The sequence below is a fragment of the Passer domesticus genome, chromosome 4, assembly GCF_036417665.1.
Source record: "Passer domesticus isolate bPasDom1 chromosome 4, bPasDom1.hap1, whole genome shotgun sequence".
Lineage (NCBI taxonomy): Eukaryota > Metazoa > Chordata > Aves > Passeriformes > Passeridae > Passer > Passer domesticus.
The window spans coordinates 1,039,084-1,060,659 of NC_087477.1; the positions used below are offsets into that span (position 1 = coordinate 1,039,084).

The 21,576-nt window shown below is 54.7% G+C and overlaps 2 long non-coding RNA genes across 2 annotated transcripts; one reads left to right on the forward strand and one right to left on the reverse strand.

Annotated features, from left to right (window-relative positions):
• Window positions 1–11,464: 11,464 nt before the first annotated feature.
• LOC135298342 (uncharacterized) lies at window positions 11,465–13,127 on the reverse strand. Its single transcript, XR_010360329.1, has 2 exons — window positions 12,729–13,127; window positions 11,465–12,582 (listed from the first exon to the last, which is right to left on the reverse strand). It is a non-coding gene; the product is annotated as an uncharacterized LOC135298342 (long non-coding RNA).
• A 3,177-nt stretch (window positions 13,128–16,304) lies between these two features.
• On the forward strand, window positions 16,305–20,150 carry LOC135298340 (uncharacterized). Its single transcript, XR_010360326.1, has 3 exons — window positions 16,305–17,701; window positions 18,826–18,885; window positions 19,039–20,150. It is a non-coding gene; the product is annotated as an uncharacterized LOC135298340 (long non-coding RNA).
• The last annotated feature ends 1,426 nt before the right edge of the window (window positions 20,151–21,576 follow it).

A 21,576-nucleotide genomic window follows, 5' to 3' on the forward strand; every position in this document is an offset into this window, starting at 1 on the left:
GGCTGAGGATCCATCTCCATCAGAGCAGCAATGAACAGAAAAGGGCACAGCTTTGTGGTTGCCCCAGCTTTGGGATGGGCCCTGGGCCTGGAGCCGGAGCAGCTCTTGAGGGCCCCAAGGCCGGGGCTTTTGTGCTGCCCTGGGCACATGGGATGGCAGCAGGGGCTGCAGAGCTCTCAGCACCTGAGCCAGAGGGGAGCAGGGCAGCCAGGGAGCCTCCTTTGGCCTTGCCCAGCACCTTCCGCCATGGCTGGGGCTGAGTCCTGTGTGAGCTGCAGCTGTTGCTGTGCCCTTGGCAGGGGCTGAGGCCGTGGGGCCAGTGGCCAGAGCAGCCTGGCCTGAGCAGAGCTGTGGGGCCAGAGGCGGCTGGGCTGGGCTGGGGAGAGGCCCTTGGTGCTGCCCAGAGCTCAGGGCAGCTGGCAGAGCTTGCAGGGAGCTGGGCTGGGCTCAGAGAGCCTGCCCCAGAAACCATCAGTGTCCATCTCAGCCTGGCTGGGCGTGCAGGGGCAGGACTCAGGCCAGGCCTTGTGGGGCAGGGCCAGCGCCTGTGCAAGGCATTGAAAACAGGCAAGTGCCCCAGAGAGGAGGCTGCTCTGTGCCCTTGGGGGCATGGACAGAGCAGGGAGGGGGCCCAGGACATTTGTCAGTGCCAGCCTCTGTGCCCAGCCCTTGGCAGCCCTGGCTGCTGAGCCCAGCTTTGCCCTGGGCTGAGTTTGGCTGTGGCCCAGCTCCATCCTCCTGCGGGGCTCAGGGCCTGTTCCCGGCCATGGCCAGTCCTGGCCGGCCTCTCTGCTGGCCCAGAGGCCGGCAGAGCCCGGGGCAGGGCTGTCTGTGCAGGCCCACAGGTGCCAGGGGCTGTGCAGGAGCTGGCAGAGGCTGCCCAGCAGGGAGGCCATGGGGCACAGAGCCCCAAGGCTGCTGTGGGCACCACGGCACAGGGGCCGTTCCCAGCCGCAATGCTCCTGGCCTGGGCTGGGCCTGCACAGGGGCTGGGCCACCATGGCGGGGCCAGCACAGGGCCACCAAGGGGCCATGCAGCCGCTGCCGGGGCTGACAGCAAGGCCAGGCACGCACAAGCAATTGCTGAACATGGCCTGCGCTGGCCAGGCCTGACTGTGCCACAGGCAGAGCTCAGCTGCCTTTGGGGGCTGCAGGAACAGTCAGGAGCCCAAAGAGCCTCCATGGCTGTGCTGCAGACCAAGGCTGGAGCAGGGAAATGCAGGGCTGATGCGGAATGGGGAGGGCATTGAATTCCAGCACACACCTCAGCTCTCTGATGATCCCAGCACCATGCTGGGCCCTGTTACAGACTGGAGCAGAGCAGATGTTGATGGGACAGGAGCCCTGCGGGGCTGGCAGGGACCTGCAGCTTGCAAGGTGCTCTGCTCTCCCTCAGGTGCTCTCGGAGAGATCCAATCCCAGCTGGGCACCTCAGGGCACAAGTGGCACTGCCTGTTCATGGGCACACAACTGATGGCTGCCTGGAAAGGGGCACAGCTTTTAATACTTGAACATTTAATAATATATAAGCACTTTTTTTTTTTTAAATCTGAGTCACTTCAGTATTTTTGAAAAATGTTTTCCCACAAGGAACAGGAATTTCCTGGAGGTGTACTGATGGCAGGATGAGAAATACCGATCTTGTCTTCTACTGCTGTCATCAATATTCTCTCCCTCATCCTTCAGACGTTTCCAGCTCTGCTGTTTAAATGGCCATGTCTAAGGTCATCGCTTCACTAGAGCAGCTGGATCTATGTCCTTTCGATTGCTCCCAGATTTCCTCCTTCAGATGCTTTCTGATCATTCAAGTGCCTCTCAACTGACTGGTTTCATGCTTTGAGCTTCAGGGAGTTGCCCAATCTCTCTGAAGTTAAAATAAATATCATGTTAGTCAACATCTTAATTTCATTTGTATCTATCCTCGAATAACCTGTTCTTATTTCTTTGTCCAAAACTGTTCCTGTACAGAAATCCCTGGGGGGTGGTGGCGATGTCAGATGCTGCTGGATCATCCCAGAGAGCTGAAAGAAGAGCTGTGATCATTATTAAACAGCATCATGTTCAACTCGTGTTCGTTGGCAGAAACCCTTCTGTGCCTCTGAGTGTCACCAGGCCCTGACTCCAAAGGACACAAACCTGATGAGTTGTGGTTCCCACTGCAGTGGCTGCACTTGGACCTTGGCTCTGCACAGGAGAGCTCTTCATCCCCTTTCTCTCTTTTCTTCCCTCTGGGCATGGAGGGAGCTCCTGACTTCAGTGTGTGACTTGTGTGTGCAAAGAGCAAATCTGGGCAGAATCAGGGCAGGGAGGGAATGGGGGGACCTTGGGATTGGTGCTGGGCACAGAAGATGTTTTCCATTGCTCTGAGACTGTCTGCTATGGAAAGTGGACTTAATACCCAGCAGAGGAATGACTTTTGCATTTAATGGAGTTGTGCCTTCTATTGGCTGACAATAAATGAACATCCCTCTGTGTCTCGGGCAGCTCCTTCTCCTAGGAAAGCAGGTGGGAATTGGCACCAAGGAGCTGAAAGCTGCAGGTCCAGTCTGGGCTGGAGGCAGCTCAGATTGGCACAAGGCTGCTCTGAGTGCCAGGGCTTGGATGGGGGAAATGGTGGGGTGGGGGTAGGGACAGAGTCTGATTGATTGTCAGCCATGAAGGGTCTTGATTTTCATATCTATTCAAACTGCATGAGGAGGGACTTGGATTCAGTGTCAATTGGAGATAGCACATATCAATGTATTAACAGGAAAAAAATCCTAAACAGCACCTACAAATTGTTTTCTGACTATCTTTTTAAATAGAATATATTCAGTTTGAACACACTCCTGAAATGCATTTAATTAACCAAAAATTATTGGAACACTTAAATCAAATTATTCCCAGAGCCTTGGCTAATTAATGTGTTCTGAAAGTTAATGAGCCCTGGGACACTGAATTCCTGCACTGAAGAGCTGAAGGCTGAACAAGCCTCTGGAGCAGTGAAATCCAGCAGCAGCCTCCAAGTTGCTGAGGATGTCAGCAGCCCCCACTGAGGCCATCCCTGCCCAGAGACCGTGGGGGAATGGGCAGACAAGGAGAGCGTCCCTGGGGCTGGGCCAGCAGAACTCAGAGGCACCAGCGGCTCCAGCTGGGCAATGGAGTGTGGAATGTGGCTGGGAAAGCCCTGCCTGGGCTGTGCCAAGCACTAAAAACTCTCTCAAGGAGACATTCAAAAGGAATTACAGTTGTTTGTGTACTCTGAGTTGGATGCACGGGAACAATACCAACAAGAGATTCTGAGGAGCTCAAAACAACAAAACATCCTTTACTGACAACTTTAGAAAATCAGAGAAATTTAGTCAAAATGTTTAATGCATCATTCAATCACCAAAAAACACTTCTCAAAGCAATAACTTGCCCTGTTTGACTTCACAAACTCTAAACCTGTTCAATTTAAAGCTAGTCAGAGTTTGCAAGAGGACAAAAATAGAAGAAGTAGACACAGAAAGAGAGAAAGAAAAATAAGATTTATAGAAGCACAGACAGAGCTACCAACTCCTGGACTCTAGCAGTTCAGATGGAAATGCCAAGAGGAGGTAGGGTCAAGATGTGTGCTTGCCTTGTGGTCAGCCTTCAATACCCCTTGGTCTTGCTGGGCCCTTCCCCAGGTGGGACTTGGTGTCATTTGGTCACTCAGGAGCTGGGCTGGGGCTCCAGAGGTGGCTGTGGAGCATTTCCTGTGCTGTGCCAGGGATTGGCAGACACTGCTGGGCTGGGAGAGAGGCTCTGGGGGGATTGGGGTTCCAGGGCAGGGCAGTGCTCCAGGGCAGGGCAAGGCTGGATCTGCCCATTCCTCCCCGACACATGAAATGTTTCCAGCCAACAATCTCCTGCAGTCTGTCACAGGATGCAATGTTGGAGGTGAAATCCCAGTTCTGGCCATGGGCACCTGGAAAGGAAGGACAGCTCTTTTCCATAGGAAGGAAAGCACAGAGCCCCAGTTTTTGGAAGGCAGGTGAGAGTCTCACTAGGCCAGCCAGACTTGTCAGCAATGGCAGATTTTGTCTGGGAGCAGTCTTTGGATGTAGGGAATTTTGGAGGTGGAAGCCCAATCTCAGCCATGGGTGCCTGGAGAAGCAGGGCAGTTCTTTCCACAAGAAGGAAAGCATGGAGCCTTCCCCAGAGATTTGGGGACTGATGAGAGGTGACCCTCATGAAACCGTTGTCAGCCAGTCTTGTCCTGGCAATATTCCTATGGGAATAATCCCTAGATATAAGGAAATCTGGAGATGAAATCCCAGTTCTGGCCATGGATGCCTGCAGGAGAAGGACAGATCTTTTCCATATGAAAGAAAGTATGGAGCACCAGTGTTTCAACAGCAGAAGAGAAGAGGCCTTCAACATGCCATGGTCAGTTGGACCAGTCAGGCAGTCCATGGGAGGCCAAACCAGCCAGACCTCTTCTGTGTTGCTGTGGTTTTAAGAGGCCCTGCAGTATCACCATGGTCCCCTTGGTTCCACAGGGCCCCACAGTGTCCTAATGGTGATTTGATTCCATGGGGTCCTGCAGTGTTACAATGGTGCTTTGGTTCAATGAGGTCACACAATGTCACAATGGCTCCTGGGTTGCAGAAGGCCCCGAATGTCACAATGGTCCCAACAATTCCATAAGGCCTTGCAGTGTCACTGTGGTCTCTGTGGTTCCCCAGGCCCCACAATGACACGTGACTCCTCTATTCCATGAGACTGCAGTGTTACAATGGACCTTTGGACCACGGGGTTTTGCAGTGTCACAATGGTCTCCTTTGCCTCCACAGTGTCACAATGGACCACTGATGACACCAGGCCCCACAATGTCACAATGAACCTTTGGCTCCATGCAGCCCTGCAGTGTCACAAAGGCCTCTTGCTTTCACAAGGCCCCACAAGATCACAATGGTCCTCTTGGTTCTGTGGGAACCCCCAGGATCACAATGGTCTCACTGGTTCCATGAGGCCTCTCAGAGTCACAATGCTTTGCTTATTCCATGGGGCCTCATAGTGTCACAATGGTCCCCATGATCCCCTGACTCCATTGTGTGTCACAATGGCCCCTTGGTTCCATGAGGCTGTGAAGGCTCTTAATGGTCTCTCCATTGTGCCATGAGGCCTTGCAATGTCACAATGGACCTTTGGCACTATAGGGCCCCCACAGTGTCACCATGGTCCCTTGGTTCCATGGGCCCTGTGCTGCTGCATTCCCCCCTCCCCTTCTCAGGCCGCCCTGCCAGCTCAGAAATGCTCCTTGGGCCTTGGCCTTGGCCAACAGCCCCTGGGCTCAGCTCCTCTGCAGCTCAGCACAAACACTGTCTGCTCCAGGCACTGCTGCTGCCCAACCAGCTCCTGGTTGCTGTAGGAGCAGCCCTGGGAACTGGTTTTGTTCCCTCAGTGGCACAGCATCCCTGTTCTCACACTGCCAAAGAAAGCTGTTGATGCCAAGTGCGGCCAGGATGAATCATTGCTGTGACTGCAGCCCCTCTCTTGGGGCCCTACAAACAGCGCTGCAAAAGGAGCCCCTTGGAGCTCTCCTGGGCCAGCGACTCCCTCTGAGTGGGGCCTCTCCCAGCCGGGAACTCTCCCGTTTGCTGCACTCGGGGATCCTGAACAACGAGGGAGCCTGGGCCGATCCCCCCACTCCTCCAGGCTCAACCGTTCACCCGCTGGGGAGATGCCAAAGCATCCACAGGGAGCATTTGCTGCCCTCAGGGGAATTTCTCACAGGTGCCTTGCACGACTCTTTGTGTCTGTGTGCACACAGGAGTGCCTGTGCTGGGGAAATGTGGCAGAAATGCTGCTCTCTGAGGCGTTGGAGTGCCTTGCATAGCTGAGTCAGTCAGGCCTGTAGGTGAGGTTAAGTCACAAGGTCTAAGCTGAGTGAAATACTGCTAACAGTTGTTCTTTTGCTAAGTTGTTATGCTTAATATAAGTTATTAGCTAAATTAAATATTGTTAAGCGTTATTAATCTCTTATATTGCTGTATCATATGTTATAAATTAGGTTAAACACTGTTAAGTGTTGTTCTTTTGCTAAAATGTACGTTTACGGTAGAAGGAAAGGTTAAGGTGTAAGTTAAGAAATGTTACCTTTGAGCTCTGTTCAGCTTTTAGGCCATATTCCTTTTATCCTTGCCATCACTGTCCTTGTGTCACACACACACATATTTCTTGGTTCATTTCTGGTTTGATTGGCTGGATTTGGTTTGGTTTTGTTGTTGCTTTGTTCCCCCGGTGTGCTTGAAGTGTCCAGTCAGGAGCAGAGTGACTCTTGCCAAGGAACTTTGTGGTGCTGTTGCTTAATATTAAATCTGGTTTTTGCTGATCCCTTGCTGGGGATTTTTTCAGTGCTCTCAAGCCCTCATTCGTGACAGGGTGAAGGAGCCCTGGCCCAGGCTCTGGCCCTGGGGGACACAGGGATGCTGCCGGGGGGTCCCTGTGCCCCTGTCCCACCCCCACAGCCCCAGCCCCCCATCCCCGTGCCAGGCTCTGGGGTTGATCTCGTGGAACATCCTCTGGGGGAGGCTGCGGCGCCGGGGGCGGGGGGACCCGGGGGGACAGGGGACCCCGCTGTGCACGAGCAGGGTTGGACTGCTCTGGGGGAGCTGTGAGGGGGGCTGGGGCAGAGTGACCTCCCCAGTGACCTCACACAGCCCCTGTGATGTCACACAGCCCCTTTGTGATGACACAGCCCTCATTATGATATTACACCTCCTGCCCTGGGATGTCACACAGCCATTCCAGGGTCTCACATCCTCTCTGTGATGTCACACAGATACACTGTGCTGGCAGAACCCATTCTATGATGTCACAGCCTATGATGTCACAGAGCCTACTCTATGATGTCACAGGCAACTCAGTGGTGACACATACAACTGCTCTGTGATGTCACAGCCTGCTCTGCGATGTCACAAAGCCCTTTCATGATATCACAGGGCCAGTGCTGGAATATCAGTTTCTGATATCATAAAGCTGCTCTGTGATGTCACAGAAGATTTGGTGATGTCACAAAGTTACCCTGTGATGTCACACCTGGCTCTATGATGTTGCTCCATCACCCAGTGCTGTCACAACCCACTCTCTGATGTCAGAGGGCCACCCTCCATGATGGCAGACTCTGCTCCATGGCCTCCAATCCCACTCTGTGACATAACAGACAGCTCTGTGATGTCACAAGACCGTCAGTGATGTCACAACACCCTCAGTGATGTCACAAAACCCTCTCTGTGATGTCATACTGCCACTCTGTAATGTCACAGCACACAGTTTGACATCACAGCCTGCTCTATGATGTCATACAGCCATGCCATGATGTCACAGCCTGCTCTGTGATGTCACAGAGAATCCCCTCTATGATGCTGTGGCTGCCCAGTGACCTCACACAACAAACTCTGTGATGTCATAGCCCAACCTGTGACCTCACACAGCCCACTCTGTGCTGTCACACAGCCCCTTGCTGACATCACAGCTGCTCTGTGCCTCTAGGACACAGCCACAGAGGTGCTGCTGTGACACAGCCCGCTCTGGGACATCCCCCAGCCCCTGCCAGTGCTGAGCCCCTGTCAGCTCTGTCTGTGCCCTGCTGGTGTCCCTGAGCTGCCCTGGCAGTGCCCCAGCCCTGCTGGGCTGTGCCCAGGAGCTGCTCCTGGCCAGAGCTGTCTCTCTGCAGCGCTGCCCTTGCCAGGAGCTGCCTCTGGGCCAGGAGCCCGGCCCAGCTCAGCAGCACAGACACAGCACCAGGACTTTAATCACCCTCTGGGGCTTTGGTGCTCTTTGTATCAGACTCAGTCCTTCAGAGTGTGCTCAGAGAACTTTTCAGGAACTCAAAAAGAGAGTGAAATACAGACGTTTCTCATACTTTAAACCGATCCTTCTGAGGGACAGGACTGAGAAAGTGTCCCCAAGCTCCACATAAAGCAAAACACTGGAGGCAGTGATGACAGGTGGGGACAAGCAAGGCAAAGGTGTTTCTGATGCTGAGCAATCCTGTGCCTCTGTCCCTGCAGGCTGTCGTCATCCCCCGGCTGCCCCACCTGGCTGGCCCCTTCCTTTGCTGACAGCTCTGCCTCCTGCCTGCCTCTGCCTGCCCACACAAAGCCTTGGGCTGCTCCAGGCTTTTTCTGGGTGATGTGTTGCACCATAGTCCTGCCATGGCAGGGAAATGCTTTTCTCCTGGTGTCCAGTCTGGGCCTCCCCAGCTGCCCTTAGCACAATTATTTCTTCAGGCTCATTCCCACTATGAAGAAAAGCTCCAGCCTCTCTGAAACCACCCTTCACTCCCTCCCGGACTACTCCTGTTCTGTCCTCAGTCTCCACACCACTGAGCCCAGAGTCTGCAGCCTCCTCCTGCTGGTTATGTGATGAGGCCTCCAAACCCCATCTTGGGAGATTTTTGGGTCCTCTCTAAGGTCTGTGAAAATACAAGAATAGTGGTGGAAATTATTTTCACCCAAATCTTGCAATGACAGAACAAGGCTCAATATCTTTCAACTGAATGAGGGTGGATTTACATTTGTTAGAAGGAGGAAACATTTTACAATGATGAGAGTGGCACAAAACTGCAACTGTATTCTTCCACAGAATTGGATTCCCCGTCTCAGGAATTATCCAAAAGCAGGAGCTTTGTGCAACCTGACCCAGTGAAACCCTCTCATCCCCAAGCACAGAATTCCTGTTGTGTGGGTTCTCTGCTGTGCTGGGTGCCCTCACAAAGCTTCTGGCCAGAATGTCTGCTGAGGGCAGCCAGGCTGCTGCAGGGGCAGTGACCTCACAGCCATCACCATGGCAGCCCTGTCCCCTGGGCCTGGCTCTGCCCTTTCCTCTGCCCCTGCCTTGTCTCTGCTGGCATGAAGAGTTTTGTCATTCATATCTTGTCCCCAAGGTGCTGGGGCCAATGGCTTCCCAGGCAGGCTCCTGGAGCAGAAGTGGCTTTTCAGAGCCCAGGCAGAAATGAGCCCTGAGGCAGCAGCTCTGCAGTGCTGGCCACCAGGCCGGGCTGCCAAGGGAGGCTTCTGGCCATGCCCTGCAAGCAGCTGCTGCTGCCAAGGTGCCTTTGGTGCCTCAGGCTCTGCCTGGCACAGCTCCCAGCACGGCACTCTGCCCTTGTGCCCGAGCCCTTCCCTGTGCTGGGGCTGGCCTGGGGCTTTTCCTGCAGCGGGACCTGCCCTGCTCCTGGCACAGGAAAGGCAGTTCCTGCTGGAGCAGGAGGCTCTGCCTGCAGTGGGCTCCAGCAAGGCCCTGTTTGCAAAGCCCCCAGTGGGAAATGAAAGAGGGGGGGTCACGCTGCTTTTGGATGAATAATGCTGAAACCAGCCTGACTGCTCCATTCCAAAGTTACACATCCTCAGAGGGAGCTGAAGCTGTGGCAGAACTGAAAAAATCCCCAAAGAAAGGAACAACCAAGCAACACCACTGAGAGCTTCTGCAGAGCTGCTGAGCTGGCCCAGCCTGGGCACATCTGACTGACAGGGCAGCACTTGAGACGAGAAAAGCCCCGTCCCAAATTTTAATGGCAGCATCTCCTGACATTTCCCTTCTTGGGGGTGTGGAGATTCCTCCCTGCAGTGGGGACACCACTCAAGGTCATTGCTGCAGACTGAGCCAAAGGGATTTGCCCCTGGTCGTTGGTCTGGGGGAGTGACATCAATCTCTGCTTAATTACTGGTTTTGTTTTAATACAGTTGCTTTGAAATCACTTCTGAGTGCTCTATATAAGATAATATGTTATAATATGTTACAGCTCTTATATCTTGGAGTAAATATTTCTGATTAAGATAATTTTGTCTCATCATTACCATAAGAGATATTTATATAAATATCTCTGGTTTGCTATCCTTAATCCTGTGGGACAAATTCTATAAAGGTTTAATTCCAGCTTGAAAATTCTTTCCACATGAATGCTTGAAAAGTCTGGGGATGGGACTGGACAGATGCTCCAAGGCTCCTCTCTCAGAAGGAGTTTAGAAAGCCTGGAGGTCCTTGGGGGTGTTTGGGTGTGGGTATGACAGTCTGGTCAAGACAGAGAAAGCTAAATAAGCTTTCCCATGCATTGGTCTGGGAACTGTTAGGGAGCTGGAGAGAAAGAATTGTAAACAAGTGGTTTACTGAAGGGTGTTATCTTAATTAGCCAGTCATGTGAAATGTGTTGATTAAATGACCAAAGAAGTCCACCTGTAGCAAACCAAGGTATAAAAGAATAGGCTTGAACAAATGGGTGGCTTTTGGCCCTTAGCCTTCTCATCTGAGTCTGTGTCATCTCTGACTCAACAGTGACATTTGGGGATTTATGTGGGCTATTCTTCACCTTGTGACCCAACAGGAGCTTCTCTAATAAACTTTGCCTGAAGCTGCCACTGTGCCCATGACAGGAACCCCTGTGAGTGTCCAGGACATCCTGGCTCTTTGGCAGCCTGGGGACTCCTGCGATGTCACCGTGGAGCCCCTGTGACTGCCTGTGACAGATGGGTGCCTTTGCAGCCCAAGGTCCCCTGGGATGTCACCATGGAATCGCTGTGACTGCCTCTGAGCACACAGCACTTTACCATCCCCAGAAACACCTGGGAGGTGTCCATGGAGCCCTTGTCTCTGCCTGTGACATTCCAGCTCTTGAACAGCCTGGAGTCTCCTGGAATGTCCCCATGGAACCCCTCTGAGGGCCTGTGACAAATCTGATCCTTAGCAGGCAACCATCCCCAGCCCCCAGCTGCTATGGTCAGTTTCCATGGCAACCATCCCCAGCCCCCTGCTGCTATGGTCAGTTTCCATGGCAACCATCCCCAGCCCCCTGTTGCTATGGTCAGTTTCCATGGCAACCATCCCCAGCCCCCTGTTGCCATGCTCAGTCCCTTGGCAGCTCCATGCACACCCCAGGCCAGGGGTGGGTGCCATGGACACCAGCTCAGGCCTGCAGCCAGAGCCCGTTGCCATGGCAACCATTGGCAGCCCCATCCCCAGGGTCACGGGATCCCAGATCCACAGAATTGGCTGAGCTGGGAGGGACCCATCAGGATCCTGGAGTCCAACTGCTGGCCCTGCACAGGACACCCCAACAATGCCAGCCTGGGCCTGGCAGCGCTGTCCAAACGCTGCTGGAGCTCAGAGAGCCCTGGAGCTGGGAGCCTTCCCTGGGGAGCCTGGGCAGTGCCCCAGCAGCCTCTGGGCAAAAACCTTTTCCTGAGATCCAACCTGAGCCTGCCCCGACTCAGCTGCAGCCGTTCCCTCCAGTCCTGTCCCTGGGCACCAGAGGGAAGAGGTTCCCACAGCCCCAGCCAGGGACCCGCTCCCAAGGCTGTTGCCATGGCCAGCAGGGCTGGGACCAGCTGGGATACTCGGTTTCCACGGGCCGGGTTCAGAAATGGGATTCCCCAATTTCCTGCTCCCGCTAACACCGCGCTGCTGCTCGCTGCCCTCCCACCTCCCATGGAAAGAACAAAAGGCAAAGATCCCAGGCTGGGATAAGAACAATTTACTGGGAACAGCAATGAGATAAGGAATAAACAGGAACAAAAGCAATATTGATAACAGAAGGGATAAGAAAAACTATTTACAGGGAAAACTACAACATCACCACTGAGTGGCTCTTCCTGGCCACGTATTTCCTCCTGCCTGGAAAGGACACCTTTCTCCTCAGGGAGAGAGAGAGAGTCCCTTTCCTGCCCCTGGCAATGACCTGAGGTGGGAGTGAATGTAATGACATGGCTCTGGCCAGACCCTCTTGTTCTTCAATCCTACATCAGGTCACTAGCAGGGGCAGGAAAAGTGGCAAGTGTCTTCCCACCATGGATCACAGGGAACATGGATCAGCAGGTCTCTTCCCAATGTGGGTTCTCCAATGGGGGATGAAGCTGGAGCAGCACACGAGGCTCTTCCCACACTCAGGGCACTTGCAGGACTTCCCTTACTGGTGACTCTGTTGGTGTTTGGTCAAGTTAGAGCTGTGGGTAAAGCTCTTCCCACACTGGGGACACTCGTAGGGCCTCTCCCCGCTGTGGATGCACCGGTGCCTGGTGAAGTTTGAGTTGCAGTTGAGGCCCTTCCTGCAGTCTGGGCAGCGGAAGGGCCTCTCCTCTGTGTGAATCCATTGATGCTGGAGGAGACTGGAGCTGGTCTGAAACCTCTTCTGACACTCGGGACAGTCATAGGGCCTCTCCCCGGTATGGATGCGTTAGTGAGTGATGAGCTCAGAGCTGCACCTGAAGCCTTTCCCACACTCCCCACACTCGTAGGGCCCTTCCCCAGTGTGGGTTCTCTGGTGCACCATCAGCTTGGTGATCCACCAGAAGCTCTTCCCACACTCCAAGCACCTGTGAGGCTTCTCCCCATCAGGAACCTGCTCATGGACCACCAGCTCCAAGCTCTGGCTGAAGCTCTGTCCACCTTCCTGGCACAGGGTGGATCTTTACTCCTCAGAGCAACCTGGGCTGTGTTTGCAGCCCCTCCTCGTGCGGCATCTCCAGGGCTTTTCCTCCCCGTTGGGTTCCTGCGCTGTGGAGCCACTCAAAACAGCCTCTGCCACGAGGTTCTGCCGCGGGGATTTGTCCTCCCTGCTCTCCATGCTCAGCTCCTGCTCTGGGGGAGGAAGGACAAGGACAGGATGGCATTTGCCACCGGCCACAGGCAAGGGCAAGGAGATGCCCCCAGGCTGCAGCTGGGGCCCTGCTGGGCTGGGAGATGGAGCAGGAGAGAGGGGAAAGGGGCACTGACTTCCTCCTCACCTGCTTGCATGTTCTGGGGCATTTTCTTCACAGCCTCAATGGGGGTTGGCAATGGAAATCCTGGTTTGAGGAAAACAAAGGATGAGCACATTGACTCTGAAGGTCCCTCTGCCCAAGTGCATCTCTACAAGTCACCGGCCATTGGGGCTCCAGAAAAACCTCCCAAACGCCACGAGTCAGCCTGGAAAAAGCCTCCCAGGAGTTCCCCACCCCTGCTCCCTCCCCTCTGCTGTTCAGGGTTCCCCCTGTCCCAGCTGCTGGGGTCACGCTGGCATTGGGGTCCCCCTTCTCCTCGGTGCCCGCCCTCCCCAGCCTGCTGGCAGTCCCAGCAATCCCAAAAGCTGCCCCCTCTATTGCTCCCCATTCAGGGATGCCTGGGCTTTTTGGGCTCCCTTTTGGGCTCCCTTCTACCCTCATGCTCTGCTGCGGGCTGCAGGGGCTCCAAGGAGTCCCCCCTGCCCCTCTCCAGCCTCTGCAGGCTCCCGCCAAGGGCGGCGGTCCCCCCTCTCTGGGCTCCCCACTTTGGGCTCCTGGGGGACACAGGGCTCTGCTCCTCCAGGCTGCCGCTGCCGCCAGCCGCCACCGCCACCCCCCGATGTCCCCCCGAGGGGCCTTTTCCGCTCAGCCTCGCACTTCTTCATTCTCCAAACATCCCCCCAAAAAATCCAACTGGGAGTGGCTGGGAGCATGCTGGTGGTTACTGGAAAAATCTGCGCTTATACTGGGATCAGCTAGGATCACGCTGGAGGTGACTGGGATCATCCTGGCAGTGAGTGCCACTGCACTGAGGCTGACTGGGAGTGCTTGGCAGCAAATGGGATCATACTGGGGAATAATGGGAGGGACTGGCAACATGCTGGAGGGAACTGGCATACACTGGGAGATACTGGGAGTGACTGGAACCAAATGGGAGGGTGAAAGAGAGCAACTGGAACCATGTGGAGCACAACTGGTTCATACTGGCAGGGACTGGGAGCACACTGGGCTCATCTCTGGATCATACTGGGAGGGACTGGAGCGATACTGGGAGAATCTGAGAGCGACTGGGAACACATCCTGCACATCATCCCCCATACTGGGCCTGACTGGGAGCAACTGGGATTATACTGGGACCACACTGGGAGGGCTGGCATGTGATAGGGATCCAACTGGAGCTTACTGGGATCATATTGGGATTGAAAGGGAGCGACTGGGATCACACTTTGGCCTACTGGGAGCACCTGAGAGAAACTGGGATCATGCTGCAAGCAAACTGGAGGAACTGGGCAGGACTGGATGCATGCTGGAGGCAGCTGGGATGTTCTGGGCATGACTGGGGGATCACACTGGGAGAACTGACACCTTCCTGGGGCCCCTGGCAGCGCCTGGAAATGACTGCAGACATGCTGGGACAAGGTGGGAAATGTTGGGGGGTTGTGTGGATTTTGGGGGGTTTGGATTTTGGGGGTTTTATTGGCGCTTTGGGGGAGTGTTGTTCTGGGGGTGTTTGGGGGTTTATTGATTTTTTTTTTTTTGTATTTTGGAAGGTTTTCCTGGGATTTTCCTGGTTTTTTGGGATTCTCATAAATTCTGAGAGTTTTATTGGGATTTCTAGGAGATTTTGAGGCATTTCACTGGAATTGTGGGGGCTTTTAGTGGGATTCATTGGGGATTTGGTTTTTTTCAGAATTTTCGTGGGATTTTTGGGGTTTTGTGGGGTTTTTTTGGGTGTTGCCATGATTTCTTTGGGTCTTGGGGGGGGGATTTTATGGGATTTTTATTATTTAGGGGACATTTTTGGGGGGATTTGCGAGGTTTCATCGGGATTTTGGGGGTTATTGAGATTTCAAAATATTCTGTGGGGTTTTATTGGGATTCTAGGATGTTCTAATGGGATTTTGTGAGATTTAATTTGGATTTCATGAGTTTTATTGGGACTTTTGGGGCTTTTAAGGAGATTTTGATGCCTCTCAGCCCTTCCGCAAACCCTGGGACAACCCCAAAGGTTCCAGACGCCCAAATCCCCCACAAATTCCACTAAAAATCCCAAAATTTCCAAGAAATTACAATAGGATCCTCCAAAACCCCGGAGAATCCCACAAAATCCCAGTGAAACACATCAAAACTCAAAAACCTCCCCAAAATTTCGCTAAACCCACTCAAAAACCAACCCCCTAAGCCCCAATAAAATCTCCCAAAATCCAAAACTCCCCAATTCCATAAAACCCCCAAAATCCCATAACCCCCCAAAACCCAATAATTCTCTCCAAAACCTCTATAATTCCCCCTGAACTTCCATCAAATACCCAATAAAGCCCTAAAGAAGCCCCAAGATAATCCCCCAAAACCCTCCTAAAATTCATCAAAATTGCCCCAAAATCACAAAAATGCCCCCCCAAATCCCCCCAGACTCTCTGGGGCCATCCTGGGTCAGGGGCACCGGCCGGTGGAACAGGAGCCACCTCAGGGGCCCTCGGAGCTCTGTGGGGAGGGGGCACCATGGGAGACCCCCAAAAACGGGAGGGGGGGGTGGAACCCCTGTTGTGCCCCCTCGCCCCGAAACCCCCAGACCCCGGTTCAGGGGGGGCCTGGGACCCCCCGGGACCCCCAAATCTCCCCCGGACCCCTCCAGGAGCCCCAAACCCCCCCAAGGTTGGCCCAGGATCACCCTGGACCCCCAAAACCTTCCCGGGACCCTCAGACCCCCCAGTTCTCCACAAAATTTACCCCAGACCCACCTGAGACCCCTCTCAAATCCATCAGACTGCCCCAAATCCCCCTCAGACCCCTCAATCCCCCCCAAACCCTGGGAAATCCCCTCACACTCCGCTAAAGCCTCCCAGATGCACCTCAGAACCCCCCAGAGCCCCCCAGCTCCTCTCACAATCCCCCAAAATCCCCTCAGACCCTCCCAATTCCCCTCAGATCCCCCTAAATCCACCTGAGAACACCCAGACCCTCTCAAGCTGCCCGGAAAGATAACTAAAGCCCCCTCAGACCCCCTCACTCCCCCCAAACCCACCGCACACCCCCCTATTTCCCGTCAATCTCCCCAAAATCCCCAATTTCTCCTCAGACCGCCCCAAACCCCCCCAGTTTCCCCTCAGCGCCCTCCTCAGCCGCGCTCGCCTCTGAATCTCCCGCCTCCGCCGCCTGCACGGGCTCCCCAGCCAATAGCGGCGCGCCCCGCCCCGAACCAGCCAATGAGGGCGCGGCTCCCCTCAGCAGCGCCCGCCTCCCCGCGGCGCTGCAGCCAATCAGAGGCGAGCCGCAGCGGCGGTGCCGGTGCCGGGCGCTGCAGAGAGCGGGGGCGGCGCTGGGAGCGGCCGGAGCGCTCCGGGAGCTGCTGAGGCGGCCGGGACAGGGCCGGGAGGGGCTGAGAGGGGATCGGGGGGGCGTGGGAGGGTCCGGGGGGCTGGGGGGGCTTTGGGGAGGGTTCCGGGGTGTGGGGCGGGGTCTGGGGAGGGGTCTTGGCTGGGGGATCGTGAGGTGTCAGGGAGGGTCTGGGCAGGGGTCCTGGGGCACTGTGGGGGGATCTGGGGGTGGGGAGGGGTCCTGAGAGGGGTCTCGAGGGGGGTGCTGGGGGTGCTGGGGGGACTTTGGGGTTCCAGGGTGGTCCTGGGCCAACCTCGGGGGCTTTTCAGGGGATTTGGGGTTCCCGGGGGAGATTTGGGGATCCTGGGGGTTCCCAGCTCCCCCCCTCCCGTTTTTGGGGGTCTCCCATGGTGCCCCCTCCCCACAGAGCTCCGAGGGCCCCTGAGGTGGCTCCTGTTCCACCGGCCGGTGCCCCTGACCCAGGACGGCCCCAGAGAGTCTGGGGGGTTCTGGGGGGATTTTGGGGGGAATTTTGGGATTTGGGGCATTTTGGGGCTGTTTTGAGGCAGTTTTGGGTGGATTTTGGGGATTATCTTGGGACTTCTTTAGGCCTTTTGAGGATTTTGATGGAAGTTGAGGGTGTATTATTGGGGTTTTGGAGAGAATTATTGTGTTTCAGGGGGTTATGGGATTTTGGAAGTTTTGTGGATTTGGGGAGTTTTGGATTTTGGGAGATTTTATTGGGGTTGGGGAGGTTGATTTTTGAGGAGGTTTAGTGAAATTTTGGGGAGTTTTTTGAGTTTTGGTTTGTTTCACTGGGATTTTGTGGGATTCTCTAAGGTTTTGGAGGATCTTATTGTAATTTCTTGAGGAATTTGGGATTTTTAGTGGAATTTGTGGGGGATTTGGGGGTCTGGGGCCTTTGGGATTGTCCCAGGGTTTTCCGGAAGGGCTGAGAGGCATCAAAATCTCCTTAAAAGCCCCAAAAGTCCCAATAAAACTCATGAAATCCAAATTAAATCTCACAAAATCCCATTAGAACATCCTAGAATCCCAATAAAACCCCACAGAATCTTTTGAAATCTCAATAACCCCCAAAATCCAGATGAAACCTTGCATATCCCTCCAAAAATGTCCCCTAAATAATAAAAATCCCATAATATCCCCCCCCCAACACCCAATGAAATCATGGCAATACCCAAAAAAAACCCACAAAACTCCAAAAATCCCACGAAAATTCTGAAAAAAACCAAATCCCCAATGAATCCCACTAAAAGCCCCCACAATTCCAGTGAAATGCCTCAAAATCTCCTAGAAATCCCAATAAAACTCACAGAATTTCTGAGAATCCCAAAAAAAACAGGAAAATCTCAGTAAAACCGCCCAAAATACAAAACCCAAAAAATTTCAATAAACACCCCCAGAAGAACACCCCCCCCAAAGCGCCAATAAAACCCCCAAAATCCAAACCCCCCAAAATCCACAAACCCCCCAACATTTCCCACCTTGTCCCAGCATGTCTGCAGTCATTTCCAGGCGCTGCCAGTGCCCCAGGAAGGTGTCAGTTCTCCCAGTGTGATCCCCCAGTCACGCCCAGAATATCCCAGCTGCCTCCAGCATGCATCCAGTCCTGCCCAGTTCCTCCAGTTTGCTTGCAGCGTGATCCCAGTTTCTCTCAGGTGCTCCCAGTAGCCCAAAGTGTGATCCCAGTCACTCCCTTTCGACCCCAATATGATCCCAGTAAGCTCCAGTTGGATCCCAGTCACATGCCAGCCCTCCCAGTGTGGTCCCAGTATAATCCCAGTTGCTCCCAGTCAGGCCCAGTATGGGGGATGATGTGCAGGGTGTGTTCCCAGTCGCTCTCAGATTCTCCCAGTATTAGTCCAGTCCCTCCCAGTATGATCCAGAGATGAGCCCAGTGTGCTCCCAGTCCCTGCCAGTATGAACCAGTTGTGCTCCACATGGTTCCAGTTGCTCTCTTTCACCCTCCCTTTGGTTACAGACACTCCCAGTTCTTTCCAGTATGATCCCATTTGCTGCCAAGCACTCCCAGTCAGCCTCAGTGCAGTGGCACTCACTGCCAGGATGATCCCAGTCACCTCCAGCGTGATCCCAGTTGATCCCAGTATAAGCACAGTTTTTTCCAGTGATCACCAGCATGTTCCCAGTGACTCCCAGTTCCTCCCAGTTGGGATTTTTTTGGGGGGATGTTTGGAAAATGAAGAAGTGCGAGGCTGAGCGGAAAAGGCCCCTCGGGGGGACATCGGGGGGTGGCGGGTGGCGGCTGGCGGCAGAGGCAGCCTGGAGGAGCAGAGCCCTGTGTCCCCCAGGAGCCCAAAGTGGGGAGCCCAGAGAGGGGGGAGCGCCGCCATGGGCGGGAGCCTGCAGAGGCTGGAGAGGGGCAGGGGGGACTCCTTGGAGCCCCTGCAGCCCGGAGCAGAGAATGAGGGGAGAAGGGAGCCCAGAAGGGAGCCCAAAAAGCCCCGGCACCCCTGAATGGGCAGAGCGAAGAGGGGGCAGCTTTTGGGATTGCTGGGACTGCCAGCAGGCTGGGGAGGGCGGGCACCGAGGAGAAGGGGGACCCCCAATGCCAGCGTGACCCCAGCAGCTGGGACAGGGGGAACCCCGAACACCAGAGGGGAGGGAGCACGGACAGGGAACTCCTGGGGAGGGTTTTTCAGCCCTGAATCTTGGTGTTTGGGAGGTTTTTCTGGAGCCTAGGTCGCTGGTGACTTGTAGAGATGGACTTGGGCAGAGAGACCTTCAAACACAACGTGCTCATCCTTAGTTTTCCTCCAACCAGGATTTCCATTGCCAACCCCCATTGAGGCTGTGAGGAAAATGCCCCAGAACATGCAAGCAGGTGAGGAGGAAGTCAGTGCCCCTTTCCCCTCTCTCCTGCTCCATCTCCCAGCCCAGCACAGCCCCCAGCTGCAGGACAGCCTGGGGGCATCTCCTTGCCCTTGCCTGTGGCCCGGAGGCAAATGCCATCCTGTCCTTGTCCTTCCTCCCCCAGAGCAGGAGCTGAGCATGGAGAGCAGGGAGGACAAATCCCCGCGGCAGAACCTCGTGGCAGAGGCCGTTTTGAGCGGCTCCACAGCGCAGGAACCCAACGGGGAGGAAAAGCCCCGGAGATCCTGCACGAGGAGGGGCTGCAAACGCAGCCCAGGTTGCTCTGAGGAGTAAAGATCCACCCTGTGCCAGGAAGGTGGACAGAGCTTCAGCCAGAGCTTGGAGCTGGTGGTCCATGAGCAGGTTCCTGATGGGGAGAAGCCTCACAGGTGCTTGGAGTGTGGGAAGAGCTTCTGGTGGATCACCAGCCTGATCGTGCACCAGAGGACACACACTGGGGAAGGGCCCTACTAGTGTGGGGAGTGTGGGAAAGGCTTCAGGTGCAGCTCTGAGCTCATCACTCACTAACGCATCCATACCGGGGAGAGGCCCTATGACTGTCCCGAGTGTCAGAAGAGGTTTCAGACCAGCTCCAGTCTCCTCCAGCATCAATGGATTCACACAGAGGAGAGGCCCTTCCTCTGCCCAGACTGCAGGAAGGGCTTCAAGTGCAACTCAAACATCGCCAGGCACCGGTGCATCCACAGCGGGGAGAGGCCCTACGAGTGTCCCCAGTGTGGGAAGAGCTTTACCCACAGCTCTAACTTGACCAAACATCAACAGAGTCACCAGTAAGGGAAGTCCTGCAAGTGCCCTGAGTGTGGGAAGAGCCTCGTGTGCTGCTCCAGCTTCATCCCCCATTGGAGAACCCACACTGGGAAGAGACCTGCTGATCCATGTTCCCTGTGATCCATGGTGGGAAGACACTTGTCACTTTTCCTGCCCCTGCTAGTGAGCTGATGTAGGATTGAAGAACAAGAGGGTCTGGCCAGAGCCGTGTCATTAGATTCACTCCCACCTCAGGTCATTGCCAGGGGCAGGAAAGGGACTCTCTCTCTCTCCCTGAGGAGAAAGGTGTCCTTTCCAGGCAGGAGGAAATACGTGGCCAGGAAGAGCCACTCAGTGGTGATGTTGTACTTTTCCCTGTAAATAGTTTTTCTTATCCCTTCTGTTATCAATATTGCTTTTGTTCCTATTTGTTCCTTATCTCATTGCTGTTCCCAGTAAATTGTTCTTATCCCAGCCTGGGATCTTTGCCTTTTGTGCTTTCCATGGGAGGTGGGAGGGCAGTGAGCAGCAGCGCGGTTTTAGAGGGAGCAGGAAATTGGGGAATCCCATTCCTGAACCCCAGCCCATGGAAACCGAGTATCCCAGCTGGTCCCAGCCCTGGTGGCCATGGCAACAGCCTTGGGAGCGGGTCCCTGGCTGGGGCTGTGGGAACCTCTTCCCTCTGGTGCCCAGGGACAGGACTGGAGGGAACGGCTGCAGCTGAGTCGGGGCAGGCTCAGGCTGGATCTCAGGAAAAGGTTTTTGCCCAGAGGCTGCTGGGGCAATGCCCAGGCTCCCCAGGGAAGGCTCCCAGCTCCAGGGCTCTCTGAGCTCCAGCAGCATTTGCACAGCCCTGCCAGGCCCAGGCTGGCATTGTTGGGGTGTCCTGTGCAGGGCCAGCAGTTGGACTCCAGGATCCTGATGGGTCCCTCCCAGCTCAGCCAATTCTGTGGATCTGGGATCCCATGACCCTGGGGATGGGGCTGCCAATGGTTGCCATGGCAACGGGCTCTGGCTGCAGGCCTGAGCTGGTGTTCATGGCACCCAGCCCTGGCCTGGGGTGTGCATGGAGCTGCCAGGGGACTGAGCATGGCAACAGGGGGCTGGGGATGGTTGCCATGGAAACTGACCATAGCAACAGGGGGCTGGGGATGGTTGCTATGGAAACTGACCATAGCAACAGGGGGCTGGGGATGGTTGCCTGGTAAGGATCAGATTTGTCACAGGCCGTCAGAGTGTTCCATGGGGACATTCCAGGCTGTTGAAGAGCTGGAATGTCACGGGCAGAGCTGGGGGCTCCATGGAGACCTCCCAGGGGTTTCTGGGGATGGTAAAGAGCTTCTGTGCTCAGAGGCAGTCACAGCCATTCCATGGTGACATCCCAGGGGACCTTGGGCTGCAAAGGCACCGATCTGTCCCAGGCACTGACAGGGGCTCCACGGTGACATCCCAGGAGTCCCCAGGCTGCCAAAGAGCTGGGATGTGACAGACACTCCCAGGGGTTCCTGTCATAGGCACAGTGGGAGCCTCAGGGAAAAGCTTTATTTCTTTATTACAGAAAATCCTGCTGGGTTATGAGATAGAGGAATGACATCCAACAGCCACCATGGATCCTCAAATCCCTGCAGGGCCCCCAGACTTCCAGAATTCCTTTTAAGAGAGGAGACTGGGATCAGCTGGATCCAATCCTAGCCCCAGAATTTGTCAAAGGTGTAGAGATTGTACAGGTGGAATTGAACCTTAATGCAATTTGTCCCATACAATTAATGATGTAATATCAGATATATTTCTATAAATATGGCTCTGATTGATTCTGATCATGATTAGAAGAAAGAACTTAACCACAGTTATTTACTTCACAGTATAGGTTCTATAACAATTATTAGAATATTCT